Genomic DNA, 15,644 nt, shown 5'->3' with positions numbered 1-15,644 from the left:
GGGTGGGATCCAGTGTTTGGAGGTTCCCAATATCTTTGTTTATGAGTTCCATGATGATACCCTCCATAGCTTTGAAGACCAGGCTTATACGGTGATAGTTTCCAGGGTCCGTTGTGGCACCACCTTTGTGGAGTGGGACCACTGTTGCTGTACGCCATTCCTTGGGTACATATCCTGTAGTGAGGCTGAGATTGAACAGTGACTTTATACGAGGGTTTAGTTCTTCTTGAAGCTCGTGTAATATGCAGCCAGGGACACAGCCCGGTCCCAGTGATGCTGTGTTTTTTGCTTTGGAGAAGGCAGCTCTCACCTGTGTATCTGTGATGTCAGGGAGGCTACACTCTGTTGGGATAGACATTTGATCTTTTGGGGGGTGGGGAGTTTGCACTCAATCTGTCTGCCAGGATGTTGGCAATGTCTGTGGGTTCAGTGTATTTTTTGTCATTTTGCACTAACTCAGAGCATATCTGGGAGTTGCCACCCAGGTTCCTGACGTAACTGAAGAAGGCCTTATGATTATCTTTAGCGTCTTGTGCAATTTTTCTTTTGAAGCTGGCCTTGGATAATTTTATGAGGGATTGTAGTTTCTTGCTAGTACAGATCAGAGATGCTTTCCCTTTTTGGGATTTTGCTCTATCATGTAGCAGCTTCCTCCTTCTGTTGTATAGTTTGTTTATGGCTGGGGTCCACCGGACAGGTCTCCTGCCCTTGGAGGAGTGAGTCTTGGTTTTATTTGGGATCGCAGGATCCATGCATTCTTGTAGGTGTCCATAGAATGCGTTTGTAAAGGATTCTGTGGTTTGGGCCGTATTTTCCACTGGCCCGGGGGCTTTGAAGGATTCCACCTTGGTTTTGAGAAGTGTGAAGTTTGCTTTTGAGAAGTTCTTCACCTTGATTTCCTTGGCTGGGTGTGGGGACAGGATGAGGATGTCCAGTGAGATTAATTTATGGTCAGATCTTACCAATGAGGGGTATACCTCTGGTGTGGAACAATGAGTCCCCATGTTGGTGATGATGAGGTCCAATATATTTTCCCCTCTTGTGGGAATGGTGACCAGTTGTTCCATGGCATTTGAGTTTATAAATTCTAGGAACCATTGGGCGAGGGTGTTGGGGCTTGAGTAGTGCTCCCAATCTATGTTTGGGTAGTTGAAGTCACCCAATATGATGGTGTTTGGAAAGACCTTCATATTTTCCAGTGTTCTCAGGAAAGCAGAGTGGGGTTCCTGAGTTTGGGAGGGTGGTCTGTAGCAGGCTACAAACTGAAAGGCCGTTTTGCCCACATGTTAGTTGCACATGGATGGTTGCTGCTTCGTGCAGTGCCACTAACCTGGACGTGTGGGTATCTTTGATGAATATGGATACTCCCCCTCCTTTGTGGTTCGGTCCGAGTTTTGGGGCCGAAAAGCATGGTATGAGGTATAACCTGGTAGTGCTGGGGTGCTCTCGGGAGTCTTGAATCAGGTTTCTGTTACTGCACAGATATCGATATTCTCCATACTGAGGAGAGCCTCGAGTGCGTGCATCTTGAGGTTTAAACTTCTGGCGTTGAGCAGCATTACCCTTGGTTTCTTTTTCCTTGTGTTGTCTATGTTTGTCTTTTGAGCCTTGCCTAAAAAAGGCACTATGGGGGCGGCAACAGCCTTAGCCAGTATTCGAAAGCCCAGGGGTGACAGGTGCAAGCTGTCCCTAGCAAAGCAACGTGGCTTGTCGAGCATGCCATCCCAGGCTGACAGACACTGGATCCCCTTTGAATGACACCAATACTTTAGCCAATTGTTAAAATTTATCATTTTGTCTTTATACTGTGGCATCATTCTTGGTGAGGGTAAGATGCTACTCAAGGTCAGGGTCATATCGGCCTGGGCTACATGACCAGAGAGCTCCTCTATGTCTCTTTTCATGTAGTCCAGGGAGGTACATCTCAGGTCATTCACACCAGCATGGACAATGACGGAGTCATATTTGTACTTACTTTGGAGTGACCTGAGTGCTTGTGTTATGTGGCGGATCCTGGCACCTGACAGGTAGCTTACAGTGACCTTCTCCTTGTTCAGCCTGGTGAGTGGGACGTCAGTGTGTCTGACAATAGAGTCACCTATTACAAGTGTATTAGGTGTGTTGTTTAGCCTTAAGGGCTGCGACTGTGTGGCACACTGACTTTGTGAACTATGTGATACGTGGGTATTGTTGTGGGGTAGCAGTTGTTTGGGTGTCTGCTTTGGAGGTCTCTGCTGCTTAGGCAGATTTTTATTTAGAGCCTCCAAGTATGTTTTGTGTGTTTGTGTGTTTGGTTTGCTGTTGCTATAGGTCTATGTGAGACTGGATTTGTGGTGTGTGTGGTTTCCTTCTTCTCCTGATTGACTGCGCCAGTCTGGAGGCTGAGCTCTCTCAACCCATGTTTGGCTATATAGTTGCATCTCTCACATATATTTGAGTTTAGCGAACAAACCAATGTAGACCACCACAATCCTTCGATAAAACACTAATTTAATATGACAAGGCAAAATTCAACAAGCAGTTTTTAACACAGATAAGCGCTTTCGGGCTCTGCCCTTCTTAAGATGAAATAAAAACAATCTTAGTCGCATTTAAATACCTAATTCAAAACAGTTTCCAACCAATCAAAATTTATACTGCACCCTCCTATCTTTGAGGGCGGGTTTCAAAGGAACAAATTAATTTAGTCCTGGTGTCCTATGGGCTAAAAGCTCAATTATCCACTTTGCTTCTTCTCTCTCAGTGGCATCCACTAAGCTACCCTTTCTTATACTAGGAAATACATTTGCAATAGCTCTAAATCTAAACTGATGGTCATTATTTACTTCTATATGTTTATAAAGTGCATTGTGCATAGTTCTGGTTCTTATGCATGAAAGATGTTGCAAAATTCTAACTTTAAACATATTATTTGTTTTTCCCACGTAAAATGCTTTGCATTGCTGACACTCAGCTAAATAAATTATATTCTTTGTTCTACAATTGGCTTTTGCTTTAAAATAAAATAATTTCCCTGTTACTGGATGCTTAAAAACAATCTCTTTATTAATACAGTGACATGCCTTGCATAGCCCACATGGTTTTGTACCTACTTGACAAATGGAACTTTTCTTGTGGTTACTCTTTTCTTGTGTTAAAATGTCTTTCAGATTTTTATTTCTTCTAAATCCAAATTTGGGTTCTATCCCTACTATTTCTTTTATTTTACCATCCGATAAAAGTATATGCCAATTTTTCTTGATAATGTCACATACACCATGTATATTACTACTATACGTGAATATCATTCTATTAAATGCAAATTTATGGCCATGTTGCTCTTCTGATGAAATTGTCTTAAATGAAGATACAGATTTTCTATGTTTATTACCCTGACTTAATTCACTTACTATTAACCTCTCATTGTAACCTCTATTTTTAAAAATATGTTCCATATTCATCAATTCTTCCTCAAAATCACTATCTTTAGTACAAAGCCTTGAGGCTCTACTTACCTGACCCCTTATTATATTCTTATATGTATGTCTGGGGTGCATACTATCATAAGTAAGTAAATTATTTTTCCAGCATTCTTTTCGAAACAAGGAAGTAACAAAGCCAGATCTTTCTTTTTTAATTCTTATATCCAGAAAATCTATAGCTTCATCTGAGCATGTGAGAGAAAATTTGAAAAAAGTTGTGGTATGTTCCAAATATTCTATGAAAAGTACTAGTTCTCTCTTTACCCCTTCCCATAAAATAAAAACATCGTCCACAAAACGTCTATAAAGAAATAGATGCATTTTCCATCTGTTTTGGCCCCCTAGCACAAAACATCTCTCCCAAAATGACAAAACCAAATTTGCATATGTATTAGCACAGGGGGTGCCCATGGCTACCCCCTGTGTTTGTCTATATACATTGTCATTGCATATGAATACATTGTTAGATAAAACCAAATTCAAGCATTTTCTTATTGTAAATAATGTCCTATCATCTGATTCACCCATTTCTTTGCATAGTTCACAAACAGCATTCATGCCATATTCATTTTCATTCGCTAACAAATACAAATGATCACAACGTTTGTGAGCCAGAACGCTGATTATTAGCTCTATCTATAACTACAAAAGACTATGTCATTACCATCCCCGCAGTCAAAATAAAAACATGGCAATTTTCTTAAAATGAGTATGTGACAAATTCCCATGCAAAAGTAAAAAGGATGGCTTAGATTCTATTTGTTAATTTGTTTCTCACACACAGCTGCTTCACAAGGACTTAAGTTTACAGACACACACATATAAATATATATCTCAAAAATGATGTTTCTGTTAATTATGTATAGATATATATATGTGTTTGTGTGTGTGTGTATATATATATATATATATATATATATATATATATATATATATATATATATATATACATACACTCATCGGGATTCATTAACAATCGTGTAAGTTTCATGCAAATCCAACAGGATTGTAGTGCATTAGCACAATGAGTAACAGCACTCATTCTAAACGCACACTGTTCACCACACAAACATTTGTAAGCACTGTTTTATGGCTAGCAGCAGTGTCAGTGGCCATGAAATGGTGCAGGGAGCATGAGCACACAATGCAGGCAATGCTGCTTGTCTGTACGCCAATGTATTATGCGAGCACATGCAATTTATATGTATGTTTATAAGTAAGGAAGGGCAAGTTGATTACAAGAAGCGAGATGCAGGGGAACTGAACCTGGGAGAATGTACACAGAATACACTGTTAATAGTGCAGACATAAGTGTGAGGAGGAGGATAAACACAGAAAATGTATTCAGTTAATGCATTCAAATGTGATTGTCAGAAAAATATTTTCAAAAGAGATGTCTATATTGATATAATAATCCTGTTTCCAATTGTTTAACCATGTACATAAACTGGACATGCTAACAGAAGTCAAGAGTCAATGCGAAATTGTAAGAAAGGGCAGTAAATGTGATATTAATATTGATAACATGCCGAGTTGAGAACTGTTAGCAAGGACAGTGGAAACATTAGGGGCTATTCACATACAGTACAGTTATTGAATATGACATGTATATACAGGGAATGTGTGTGATAACTGACCGTATTGCTGTATGCTCCTCTCCATCCTGTATAAACAGAGCATGAGCCATACAGCAGGTATGTCATGCACAGCTGAAAGGACATGTTTTACCATTTGTCACCTGACCATCACAAACAGGGGGGGCTATATTATCTTGATATGGATTAGACATGCACGTGTTTTATACTCTTGTACATCCTAAACAGTATTACAGTAACTCAAAATACACAAGTGACAAATGACAGCACAGATCTGGTGACATTGCAGTAACTCAAGGACTCTGTAAATAGAGCGCATCTACTACATGATTATACGAGGCATGCACACAGACAATCAGCCTGGAATATCCCCTTTGGATTTTTATCACTGGAATAATAATTTGTCCTGTTATGATGAACACTGCCATAGCAGTATGTAAACACAGACACACAAGACAGCGTCCAACAGGCCCATTCATACTTCATGATTCTCTGACATCATCCATACAATACAGGAAGACAAACTTCTACACACAAGAACAGTCAGAAGCCTCAAATAAGAAGTGCTCATTAATACAACACAATTGTGTTGTAGAGAAAACTACAATCTACTCTGCTACAGGCCCCATGAGGATCAGTGTCTCTCGAACCTAACAGCCAACTTAGTATTCAACTGCGGTACCACCTTTATCTTTCTTATAAGAAAAGCACAGTCCGGGTCTGAACTGTCTGCAAACAGCTAAAGTTAACTTTGAACCTAACACCACTCTTAGTATTCAACTGCAGTACCACCTTTATAATTCTAAGAAGAAAAGCACAGTCCGGGTCTGAACTGTCTGCAAACAGCTAAAGTTAACTTTGAACCTAACATCACTCTTAGTATTCAACTGCGGTACCACCTTTATCATTCTTATAAGAAAACCACAGTCCGGGTCTGAACTGTCTGCAAACAGCTAAAGTTAACTTTGAGTATGTGTCTACCTGTTTGAGCCAATATTCATTTTCCCCTGGAGAGCACTCTGCTTTGGCTTGTAAGCAGCCCCCCCACACACACACACACACACACTCATCTTCCACTTTCTCTCTTATTCCCTTCTGTTAGCAAATAGTATCCATAACTGATCAATACTGTGTGTTTGGTAATTTAAACTGAGACAACAGTAGCCTACCGATACAAGGTTATCCTATTTTTCCACCTGAGAAATGGTTAAAAAGTGACTTACAGTTTCAAAACAGTCCTTGGTCAATTCTGATTGTTAAACACAAACTTGTCTTTGCTTTGGCTCATTAGCAGTAGTACAAAAGAACAGCCTGCTCACACCCTTGTTCTCCCCCTCCCCACTTCCCTGTTTATTACTTTAAGCCAATCCCAAAGTTAATAAATATTACCTGTGGCAGGCACCATTTTTAAAACTACAACCACCCTTTGTCACTATCATATGTTCATTTATCAGTTTACTCTGTTACCTGATTGTTTCCAGCCTCCTATTTCCTCCTGCCCCCAGTGGTCCAGCCTCCTATTTCCTCCTGCCCCCAGTGGTCCTACCTTTATTAAACTCACAAACCCCTCCCATCTTTCCAATAGCCAACCACAGCACTAAGCCAACACTACCTCCTCCATCTTCCCACTACTATCACACCTCAACTAACATGTACAAGCATACTTTACCTATGCTCACTGCATGCAATCTGATTGCATATCTTACATCCTACCAAAGCTCCATCATTCCCCCACTCAACCACTACCACTGTACTGCTACTCACACCACCACTCGTCTCACCCTCACTCAGCTCCCCTCCCACCAACTCAAGAACCATCCATATGCACCCCCACATATTCTACCAACTATATTACTCAAACATAAAGCATCCCTACAACTTCACATAGTAACCCTCCCACCATACCTATTACCCACAGAGCACAATCATAAAGTTTCCCTAATAAACAAGCACATTCAAAAACTGAGAAAACGAATAACCTCATGCATATCAAAACTAACCCCAAGTGGAGACATCCACCCCAACCCTGGCACTACCATCTCCAACCCCAATCCTCATAATCAGACTAGAAACCACAACTTCTCCCATATCACAGCCAGTAGAAAGCCAAGTGACTTCCTTCTACTAAGCCTAAATATTAGAAGTACATCCAACAAAGTCCATTAACTCCATGCCACCATAGACTTGTACTCCCCAGATATAGTCATCCTGACAGAAACCTGGCTAAAACCTCACATTACCAGTGAGCAAATACTCCCTACCGGTTACGGCATACTAAGAGTAGACCGGCTTAACAAGAAAGGAGGCGGTGTAGCTTTATTATTTAAACAGCATCTAAACATCCAGATCTTAAAATCATCAGCCCCACAAATAGGCAATGAAGAAATAATATATACCAACCTCAAAATAAACCAAAACAAAACCATCAACATAATTGGAGGCTACTTCCCACCTGGCCAAAACATCCCTCCACTAGAAAACTTCCTCAGCTGGTCTACCCACCATCTCACCCAAGAAACTATCATTTTAGGTGATTTCAAGATTGACTGACAATCCTGTTCTGGCAACCATCCAACCCATCATGTAAACCTTCATGACTTCACCCAACTAGTCCAGTCACCAACCAGGATAAATAAAAACCCCAGCAAGCACACTACCCTGGACTGGATACTAGTCAGTAAGAGCCTCCAGTCATATCTAACAGGCTGCTTATCAGATAGCCTCAGTGATCACTCCCCAACATTCCTACTCAAAAAATACCTATACCAAGCTAAACCTGTCATCTATCGTCAAATATGTAAAAAACTAAACTTTAACCCACTCACATTCATCTCATCCCTCAAAGAATGTAACTGGCATCCTCTAAAGTACCTCAGTCTTGAGGACACAGTTGAATTTTTTAATACTACCTTCCTGAGCATCCTTAATTACCATGTCCCCATAAGACTTTCCAGAACCAAAGCACAACCCTCCCCATGGCTATAGAAAACCACTAAGTCAGAAATGAAAAACAGGGATAAAAGCCTGGGAGCACTGGCACAAATCCAAAACCCCCTCAACTAGACAAATTCCTAGAACTACGCAATAGAGTCAAAAAGCTAATAAAACAGGACAAATTCCAATACTACCAGTCTGCCCTAGACTCCTCCCAACACAGCCCCAAACAATTCTGGTCCTCCATAAACTCCATGCTCAACCCAGGTAAAGTCAGTACCCCTCCTCCTAACATCCCTCACTCCTCCAAAAATATTGCTACCTCATTCAACACACACTTAACACAAACCATACTATCACTAGCTAAACAACACAACCCCCTCCCCTCCAACCCACACCTTCAACTAGTAATCTCCCCACTGCCTTCTCTTTTTTTCCCCTACCTACCTCCAACATAAAAAACTCTTAACTAAACTTAAGCCCACCAAATCAGCAGCAGATAACCTCCCAAGTGATTACCTACAAATTGCAGCTGATGCTCTGGCCTACCCAGTATCCATCTTGATTAACCGATCTCTGTCAGAAAATTACGTTCCCACACTGTGGAAAGTATCACATATAATTCCCCTCCACAGAACTAACCAATTACCGCCCCATAGCTATTCTCTCTCCACTCTCCAAAATACTAGAGAGATGCATACACTCTCGGGTCTCAGACTACCTCCTTACTAACAACCTCCTTTCCAATACTCAGCATGGTTTCTGACCAAACCATAGCACCACCACTGCCTTACTCTCCTTTACTAACACTATCCTTCAGCATAAAAACAATGACCATCTCTCCTCTGCTACTTTCCTAGACCTATCTAAAGCATTTGACATGGTCCCACACAAACAACTCATCACTGTCCTCAGTAACCTATCCTTCTCTCTTATCAGTCACCAACTGTTTTCATAGTTACCTGTCTGACTGCCAACAATCCGTTGTATGGCAGAATGACGTATCTCCCCAACTACCTGTCTCCATAGGGGTTGCCCAAGGATCCATCCTTGGACCCCTACTCTTCTCTGTTTTCACCAATAATCTAGCCTCTGCCACCAAACATAGCACACTCATACAATACGCAGATGACTCAACCATCATCTGCTCAGCCCAGTCCCTACCCAAACTGCAAAAAGTCACACAGGAAGCCTTTTGCTCTGTTGAAACTTGGTTATCCGATGCCCAATTAATACTCAACCCAAACAAAACTAAACTACTCATCTTCCAGCCCACCAAACATACTCAAAACAACACATCACAGCAAAAGACAACACCAGTATATACCCAACTGAACTCACCAAATTGCTAGGAGTGGATATAAACAATAAACTAAAATTTGACATTCACACATCCATGACCATAAAAAAAGTCCACAAAAAACTAGGAGCGGTATACAGAAATAAGCAACTTCTCACCAAAGCAGCAAAGATTTCAATAGCAAATTCCCACCTTATCTCCACCTTACTTTATTCCTCTCCAATATATACCAACTGAAGGTAATGCGATCTAAACAAGCTACAGACCTGCTACAACAAAATCGCCAAATTTGCCACAGGGGCATCCTACCGTAGTCACCACTGTCTCTCACTTGCTGAACTGGGCTGGCTTGAACTCCCTCACCTCCTTCAATGGTATCAACTCTCACTCGCCCACAAACTAGTAAACCATCCACTAAATGTCCCATCCCTCCAGAATCTACTCCAATCCTATCGCACCACCAGACCACTAAGATCCAGCAACAAAAATCACTTGCAGATCACCAAAGCCAATAACTCTGCGGGTGAAGCACTATTCTCTTACGCCATAACCAAATTATGGAAATCCCTCCCACCCACAATTTCCTCCATACCATCATGCACCCACTTCAAAACTTTACTAAAAGCGCACCTAAAAACATGCTGGCTATGCCCTTGCAACTCCCACTCTATCACCCACCCCATCCAACCACTACCTTTCTTTCCACCCCACTAACTACCTTGATTATAGCAAGCTCAGATTCTCATAAGCCTAGTACTCATTGTACAGCAGGAACTTCTTATTGTAGCATTTATTAATGTCTGTTATGTACTTCGCAGATAAAGACTCTAGTTGTCTACTGACGTACTATGTTCTTCATCTGTAAATATGTTTGTAATTAATTGCTATGTTAATCAAATTGTTAATCGCTATGTAATCCAATGTAACTACTGCCGTTTATTTTAACTGTGGAGCTTTTCTCCCCGGGCCTCCACTGATAATGGACCTACGGCCAGTCGGACACTCCTGGTCAACAAATGCAAATATATAAATAAAGTCATTTGTGAAAAACATTATATAGACCAAGAAACTGATATGTTTGGAAAAAGAAGCACCTAGGGATTTTTTGAAAAGTATAAAAAAGAAATATGGACATGGGAAAGACAGATTTGATATAGTGCAATATTTATGTACATTCAAAAGCCAAATTAATCAATACAAAAAGGCAGCCCCAAAGATATTTGAAGAGAAATAAAGGCATCCAGATACGGAAAATTTCAAAATAAAAATATCTCAAAAAGGAAATGTAGAAAAGAATAATAAAATAGAAATGAAAAAATAGAAGCTGAAGTTATGGAATGTCTACGAAGTGAAGGATTTGGTGCAGAAGATGTAATAGGTTACATCACAGCATGATGGAACAAGTCCCCAAAGTAAGGAGAAACAGGAAGATTAGGAGACAAGTCAAGAAGAAATATGGTTGTGGGAAAAAAAAAAAAGGGATGCGATATTGATGCAAAGGAGAAAATCAAAGAGTGAAATACAGGCAAAGGAATCTGGACATAGAAGGCTTTACTCTACAAAAAATAAGATTACAGAGAAAACGTAGAAAAAAGATTAGTAATAGAGAAGTTCAAGAAATAGAAACAGAGGTTATGGAGTACCTGCGAAGTGAAGGATTCATTGTAGAAAATCTAATTCAGAAGAACCACAACAGGATAGAGCAATGGACATCCAATTTAAGGAGAAACCAATGGAATGGGAAGCAACTAGTCAGTTGCCATATGAAGATATTTTGGCGCCTTCCACAGGAAACCAGTATAAACATTCATTTGAAGCTGGACAGCAAGGGAAGGAACAGGGAACTGTATAAACTCTTAAGCAGTCAAAATGTTTGGGAGTGATAGGTTAGCGAGTCCCATATGACAGAGCAAAGAATGACACAGGGTGAAAATGGAGAATGTTCCACAGGAAGATATAGAACTCTCTAGAATGCCTGCAGGAAATGGAGAACAAGAAATATGCCCTTAGTTTATAAGGAAATAAACTAAGAGAAGATTTGCTTGATTTAGAAGAGATAGATATATTAAGATCAATGAAAGAAAGACTACAGAAGGTCAATAAAACCCAAGAAGTCAGACGTCTGACAAAACAAATGAATACATTAGTCGGGACTTTCCAGAGATCCATGCAATATATAAGTAAACAGGATACTGTGCAGCTAAATTAATAACAGAAAATCCTACCACAGGAACACAGGGTAGTGAGCAAAAAGAAGGGGAGAAATCGAATACGATCATGGAAGTATCAAATAGAGAAAACTTTAAAGCAATTAAAGCAAGTGTCACTTTTAAAATATATGTACAGAAAAGAGAACAAAAAAAAAATCAGAAAGACAAACGTGAAAAAAGTAATGTGCAATATTGTAATGGATCGGGATCTATCTTGCACTATTGCAAATAATAAACTAAAAATCTCAGGACAGGCAGAAAAACTTAGAAGATACATGGATAAATATAAAAGAAAAGTACAAAATAAGCAATTTATTGATGACCCTAAAAAGTTCTATAGAGAACTGAGAAACAAGGTGAAAGGAATTGAAAGACCCCCCCCCCCCCAAAAAAAAAAAAAAAAAAAAAGAAGAAATAGATACATTTTGGAGAAATATCTATTAAGATCCTGTGAAACATAAAGATGCTAAATTGAAACAAGTAAAAGAAAGAAGTTCAAAGGTACAGGATTTGAAACTGAATGAAGTAACAACCAGAGAGGTTGAGATAAAGTTAAGAAAAGCTTCCAATTGGAAAACCCCAGCCCCAGACGCTGTACCTAACTTCTGGCTAAAAGTATTAACACCTTCACGAAGATTTTGCCCGGAGTAAGAACTCTATATGCGCATCCAAAACAGACGCCAGCCTGGTTAACAGGAAAAACAATGCTCTTACTTAAGAGTTAACCTGCAAGTTATCCTAAAAACTATAGACCAATAACTTGCCTTCCGATGACGTTTAACCTATACACCAGAATTTATGCTGACAGAGTTTTCAGTCATTTAGAAGAAAATTCAATCATGGCAATAGAACAAAATTTTAATAGGAGTCATATGGAACAAAGTCGTACTGAAGAACTATAAAAAGGGGAAGAATCTAATTATGTCATGGACTAACTACAAAAAAAACATTTGATAGTATCCCACATTCATAGATAATGTAATGCTTAAAAATGTATAAGATACAGCCTACACAAATCAGTTACATTACAGTGATCATGAGACAGTGGCAGAGCACTTTGTAATTAAGCCATGATAAAGAACAAATTATTACTCCAGGGATAAAAATTCAAAGGGAGATAGTCCAGGGAGACAGTCACTATTGCTAGTTTGCCTTGCCCTTAACCCATTTAGCTGTTTAACATATCAGGCCATGGCTATAATCTGGCTCCCCAAATGCAAGAAAGTGTAAAGATTTCTCATCTCCTCTGTCGATTTAAAACTGTGTAGCTCATCAGATGAGGAACTGAACACACAGCTGCAAGTTGTCCAAACTTTTTTCAGATGATATAAGAACATCATTTGGTCTTGATAAATGTGTAAAAGCAACCTTTAAAGCAGGAAAGCTGCAGCACCAAGAAAACATCAGTTTGGGACAAGAATGTGATAAAAGAACTTGAGCAAGAGGGAGTATATAAATATTTGGAAATTGATGAAGGATCAACAATAAAAAAACATGAACAGAAGGAAATAAAACTTAGTAAGGAGAATTTTGGAAGACTAATTCTGAAAGCAGCGTTGACATCTAGGAAAAAAAAACAAGCTATAAAATAATTGGCCCTTCCTATTCTAACTTACAGTTTTGGAATGATTGGCCCCAAAAAGTGTTGGACAAATTACGGCCCCAAAAAGTGTTGGACAAATTAGACAGAAAAACAAGAAGGATGCGTCATGCTCATGGATTTATAAAAAAATCAGTGCATACCAAGATTATATATTCCCCGTTCTGAAGGAGGGATGGGCCTCCTTGAAATTGATTACATGTACAGATCTGCAAATGTGGGACTGCACACATCTGCTGACCTCAAGACCCAAACATAGTGAAAGTTTTGAAACATGAGAATAAATCTAAGATGACTTTCCTGCTTAGTCTAGCAGAAGCATATCAGCATCAAGCAGGAATGGAAATCAAACCAGAAGTAGATAAAAATCAGGCAGCAACTGAATGTGCCAAAAAACAAAAGAAAGAATATAAGGGGAAGGATCAGATGAGAAGGCAAGAAATGTGGAAAATGCATAAATATAGTTGCAAGTATAGAACACTTCTGGAAGAACCTGATGTTGATCAGGATCGAATGCAGGAATGGTTAAGTAGAGGTGAATTCAAACCAAGAGATGAAAGGTTAATATTGGTAGGCCAAGACAGTGAGCTACGTACACATTGATTTACAAAGTCCATTGAACATGTGGGAGAAAGACAAATGTAGGTTTTGTAAAATAGAATTGGAAACAGTTGCACACCTTGCTGCTGGTTGTGACATACTAATGGCAGAAGGACTGTATACTGAAAGGCATAATAATGTGACAAGACTGTTGCACTGGGGATTGTGCAAACATTATAATAACGAAGTAGCTGAAAAACACTGGAAAAATTATGAAGTCTACATCACATGGGATCACCAATTACAGGCAGTTCAAAAGATAGAGAAGAAAAAACCAGATATAGTGGTCCATGAAAAGACAAAAGTAGCACTGATAATTGAAATTGCTATTCCCAGTGACTAGTGTCTTGCATACAGAGAGCGACAAAGCCATAAAATATCAAGATTTGCAGGTAGAAATAAGGGCACTGTGGAAGAAAGATACCCCGACAGTTCCAAAAGTAGTAGGAGCAACGGGTCTTATAAAAAAGAATCTACAGTCATAGGTAGGTACTAGACTATTGGCCCTAGGGCCTAAATAAGCCTAGCCAAAAAAGTACCCTGGCTTTTACCACCCAATAAAATTATTTTCCTGTGCCCCTGTCAAGCAGAGCCACAGAGGTGATCCCTGGTGTGAATTTCTTATCTCCCATCCAGTCATCAAGGTTTTTCTTGAAGAGTGCTAATGAGGAGCTTTGTTTGATATAGATAGGTAGTTTGTTCCAGAGTATGGGAAGTCTCTGGGACAGGAATCTATCCCTCCAGCATGTTCTGTTTATTGTAGTGACAAGGTTTAGGTCCCTAGAGCTTGTAGCTTGGAGGGATTGGGATTTCTTTAAGTGGAGCATGTCCAACAGCTCTGGGTTTGACATAGCTTTATTTGTTAGGCAGAGATCACCTGAGTAGGCAATATGCAACAGTGTAAAGATGGAGTTTTTTGAGACTGTCTGCATAGGGCATCTGTTTGAGGCCAGTAATCCTATTTGTGAGGAATTTCTGCGGCCTTTCCAGTTATTGTAGATGTCTTGTAAGGTATATACCAAAAGGGACGTTGTATTCTATAATGGGTCTAATGATTGACGAGTAGAGGGGAACAATGACCTCTTTTTTCCTGGATGAGAAACCTTTTGTCATGAGGTGTGCCACATAGAAGGTTTTCCTGACTACTGTGGCGATGTGATTATCAAACGACAAACTACTGTCCACCTGTGCCCCAAGGTCTCATCACACTTTTGGTGTTAAGTAGACTTCCACCTATGTGGTAGTTCATGGGTACAGAGTTTTTACCAAATGGAATGACAATGCACTTTTTGGCCTTGAGCTTGAGGCCATGGCTTTGACACCAGGCATCTGTCTCAATAAGGCCCTTTTGTAGGATGTCCACATAGTCAGAAGTTTTGATTATGGCTCCTAGTTTGCAGTCATCTGCGAATTTAGTTAGCCAAAGACCTTCTATGTTAGCCTGTACTTCAGAGAAGTAGATACCAAACAGGAGAGGACCCAGTACTGAACCCTGGGGTAATCCACTTGTCACTGGTCTGAAGTCAGATTTGGAGTTTGCTACTTTCAGAGTGTGGGCTCTGTCAGTGAGCCAGTTGGCAAACCATCTTGTAACGTAGGGATTTATACCTAGTTTAGTGAGTTTATCTATAATTCCAGAATGGGGGATGGTGTCAAAAGGCTTGGCAAAATCTAGATAGGCTGTGTAAACTACCTTACCTTGTCTATGGCTTTGGTGACTGCTTCAAAGAAGTCTATCAGGTTTAGGAGACATGATCTGCCTTTTACAAACCCAAACTGGGTGGGGTCCAGAGTTTGGAGATTACCAATGTCTTTGCTTATAAGTTCTATGATGATACGTTCCATGGCCTTGCAGACCAGACTCATCAGGCTAATGGGGCGGTAGTTTCTGGGGTCCATGGTGGCTCCCCCTTTGTGGAGTGGGATAACTGTCTAACTGTCACT

Source organism: Protopterus annectens, chromosome 9.part0 (genome assembly GCF_019279795.1).
Source record: "Protopterus annectens isolate FY-2018-M chromosome 9.part0, PAN1.0, whole genome shotgun sequence".
NCBI classification, from domain to species: domain Eukaryota; kingdom Metazoa; phylum Chordata; order Ceratodontiformes; family Protopteridae; genus Protopterus; species Protopterus annectens.
Note: the sequence above shows the minus strand (reverse complement) of the source record.